This window comes from Petaurus breviceps, unplaced genomic scaffold (assembly GCF_028583685.1).
Source record: "Petaurus breviceps papuanus isolate PSGF00001 unplaced genomic scaffold, PetGlider_PUasm1.0 90602, whole genome shotgun sequence".
NCBI lineage: Eukaryota > Metazoa > Chordata > Mammalia > Diprotodontia > Petauridae > Petaurus > Petaurus breviceps.
The window spans coordinates 511,855-515,803 of NW_027187283.1; the positions used below are offsets into that span (position 1 = coordinate 511,855).

Sequence of the window (3,949 nt, forward strand, 5' to 3'; positions counted from 1 at the left end):
ACAGCAAGGTGGCACAGTGATTAGAGCACTGGCCCTGGAGTCAGGAGGACCTGAGTTCAAACCTGGCCTCAGACACTTAACCCTTACTAGGCATGTGACCTTGGGCAAGTCACTTAATCCCAATTGCCCTGCCTTCTCCCCTCCAAAAAAGCAAAAAAATAAAATAAAATAGAGATATATTGTAAAAAGAGAAATGACAAAATTTTAAAATGTATTCATTAAATGAGGTGAGTGAGAGGTAAGAATCAAAGGTATTTAACACTGAGACTGAAAGCATAGATGTATAGTTATTGGCTTAAGAATAATAGAAAAGGGGAAAAAAAGATCCTAATCCTGGAGCTCCCATCCCCTAGCCCTCTGAGCCCCCTGAGTCCCCTCTCTCCCTGCAATGTCCATGTCCATGCCCCCTGAGGAACCCAGGGTTGAAGAGATCCCAGGAGGCTACTATTGGTTTCCCCTGGAACCACGTCTTCCACCAGCTTTCTCTTCAGCTTTCTACATTTGGTGCTTGGGCCAGCCAGGTCAGGTCAGCATGGCAGAAACTTTGGAGTTCAACAAAATATACCAAAGGGGGACAGCTAGGTGGCGCAGTGAATAGAGCACCGGCCCTGAAGTCAGGAGGACCTGAGTTCAAATCCGGCCTCAGACACTTAAAATACTTACTAGCCATGTGACATTGGGCAAGTCACTTAAGCCCAATTGCCCTCCAAACAAAAAAAAATTGCTTTAGGGGCGTCCAGGTAGCACAATGAGTAAGAGCACCAGCTCCAGTGTCGGGATGACCTGGGGATCGAATCCGGGCTCAGACACCCACAGATACCTGGCCATGTAACCTTGAGCAAATTACTTAACCCCAATTGCTTAGAGGCAGCCAGGTGGCCCAGCAAGTAAGACACCGGCTCCATTGTTGGGATGAGCTGGGGATCGAATCTGGGCTCAGATACGTAGCACCACACCCAGAAATAACTGGCCGTGTAACCTTGAGCAAGTTACTTAACCCCAATTGCTTAAAAAAAAATCTACCAAAGGAGAAAAGTTATATGAATGATGGTCATCTTTGATTGAGCCACCAATTTATAATCTTCAAGAATAGGAAGACAGGCAAAGTGGACAACATTTAGGCCAGGAAGCTGACTGAGGACATTTGGTGAAGGGTTGCTCTGGGCCCCAGCCTCAAGCTTTTTACTAAGAATAGACACTTCTATAAGCAAAATGGCTTCTGGAAATTGGAGTTTGACAAACTATCAGATTTCTTCAAATCACACTATCATTTGGAGTTGGTAGAGAAGGACCTGTGTGTGAAGGGGGTTATTGGGGCGCAGTAGAGTTCAATGGACAGCTCCTGTCTTTTCACATTGGCAAGCAGCTGGTCTTTGAGATGCCTCTCAGTAACATATCCCTGTGCACCACAGACAAGAATGAGGCCACCCTTGAATTCCACCAGAACGATTATGCAGAGGTGCCCCTGATGGAGGTGCAGTTTTATGTGCCACCCACTCAGGAAGATGGTGTTGACCCTGTCAAGGCCTTTGCCCAGAATGTGCTAAGGCAGATGTTATCTAGGCCACTGAAGATTCCATCTGTATCTTCCAGGAGCTTCAGTGCTTGACACTGCGAGTTTGTTATTACATTCACATCTATCCTACCTTCCTGCTTCTGCATAGCAAAACCTTTGATTATAAAATCCCATATACCACTGTGTTATGACTTTTCCTACTACCTCACAAAGACCAGCACCATATGTTCTTTGTGATGAGACTAGACCCAACCATCAAGCAGTGCCAGGACCATTATCATTTCCTGATCCTTTGCTTCTCCAAGGATGAGGAAATTTCACTGATCCTCAACATGAATGAGTAGGAGGTAGAGAAGTATTTTTAGGGTCATCTTCCCAAGAACATGTCTGGGTCCCTCTATGAGATGGTCACCCACTTCATGAAAGCTTTAGTGAACCACAATATCACAGTGCCTGGCAACTTCCAGGGGGCACTCAGGGGCCCAGTGTATCACCTGTTCCTACAAGGACAGCTCAGGACTGCTGTACCCACTGGAGCTGGGCTTCATCTATGTACATAAGCAAGCTGTACACATCTGATTTCGTGAGTTCTCCTTTGTCAGTTTTGCCTGTGGCACTACCACTACACTCCTTTGACTTTGAAATTGAAACAAGGCAGGGTATACAGTATACCTTCAGCAGTATTGAGAGTGAGGAGCATGGGAAGCTGTTTGATATTGTGAATGCCAAGAATCTCAACATCGAAAACAGAGGATTGAAAGAGGGCATTAATCTGAGCTATGATAAGTGTGCTGACTCAGAAGAAGACCAGCATGATGCCTACCTTGAGCAGATGAAGGAAGAAGGCAAGATCCAGGAGGAGAATGCCAATGACAGCAGTAGACAAATGGGGAGATGAGACTGATAAGTCATTCAACCCTGGGACTGATGAGGATGATGTTGCAGAGGAGTTTGACAGCAATGCCTCTGCCAGTTCATCCACTAGTGAGGGAGACAGTGAGAGGGATGAAAAGAGGAAGAAACTGACTAAGAAAGCTAAGATCATCAAGGAAAGAAAATCCTGGAAGAAATCTGTGGAAGGTAAGAAGGGCAAAGATCCCAATGCTCTGAAGATGCCCATCTCTGCCTACATGATGTGGATTAATTCTAGTTGGGAAAAGATTAAGTCATCATCACTGATCTCTCGAAGAAAGCAGGAGAGATCTGGAAGTGGATGAGGAAAGAGAAGGAAGAAGAATGGGACCGAAAGACTGAGGAGGCCAAGAGGGAATATGAGAAGGCCATGAAGGAATACAGTGAAGGAGGCCAAGCTGAGTCTTCTTACAGGAAGGATATATCAAAGAAGAAGAAGAAGAAAGGAAAGCTGAACGTGGAGAAAAAAATCACACGTTCCAAAGGCTCATACAAATCTTCATCCAAACAACTGAGGGAGATATTCAAGAGCAGAGAATTTGTGTCCAGTGATGAGGGGTTTTCAAGTGAGAACAAGAGCAAAAAGAAGAGGAGGAGGAGTGAAGATTCTGCAGAGGAGAAAGAACTGGCCAGCACAGCTCCCAGCTTGGAACAATTAGGCTCCAGCTCCAACTAGGAGTAGAGCAGCAGCAGCATCTTCTCTGCTGTCTCTGCCAATCTCCCAACTCCATGTCTATGGTTTCCATCCATCCCCTTTTACCAGCAGCCCCTAAAGTGAGAAGTAATCCCTGGACTCAGCTCACAGTGTGACCCTCCTTGATTTATGGACTTGAGTGACTGGGCAGGAAGGGATTACCCTCTGTGCTGCTTCACAAGGATTGCACAGTTTAATTTGGGAAGAAGGTGAAAGTTGGAGCACAGGTTATGTGGGACCTAAAAGCTTCATCCAGGATTTCCTCTCCACAGTACTGCTAGCTGATCCCTTCTCTGTCCATTGGCAACTCATGGGAAGCTGCAATGGAGGCCATGCACAGGGTCAGCCTTGTAACCCCTTGCTGGAGACTCTTTCTATTTTTATTTTGTATTTCTGGTCAGTTTAAGTCACAAAAAAACTTAATAAAGCAAAGTGACCTAAAAAAATAATGGAAAAAAGTTGTGGAGGGTTGGACACAATGAATTTAAATTTACACTTGTTATGTTTAAGATGAAGTAGGTGATTTCCAGATGTCCTTTTCATCTCTAGAATTGAAAATACCTTCATCATAGTATCATCCCTTATATTTTGAGAAGCTATTTCTTCTCAATGCAAATGAAAATGTCTGACATTTCCATTGATTTATACAACCCAGATAAAACAGCTATTTAATTACCAAATTAAAAAGACGAGGGGATTATTTCTTTCAATTTTAGACTAGTGTTAAAGTTTGTAATATCCTGTATTTTTTTAATGAAGACTGGAATTCATTGGTAGATGTATTTTTTAACTGCTTAGGTTAGCCCATTTATTATAACTGAGATCCA

The 3,949-nt window shown here is 44.0% G+C and overlaps 1 pseudogene; it reads left to right on the forward strand.

The window, feature by feature from the left end:
* Positions 1–532: 532 nt before the first annotated feature.
* On the forward strand, positions 533–3,104 carry LOC138142708 (FACT complex subunit SSRP1-like; annotated as a pseudogene).
* Positions 3,105–3,949: the final 845 nt, after the last annotated feature.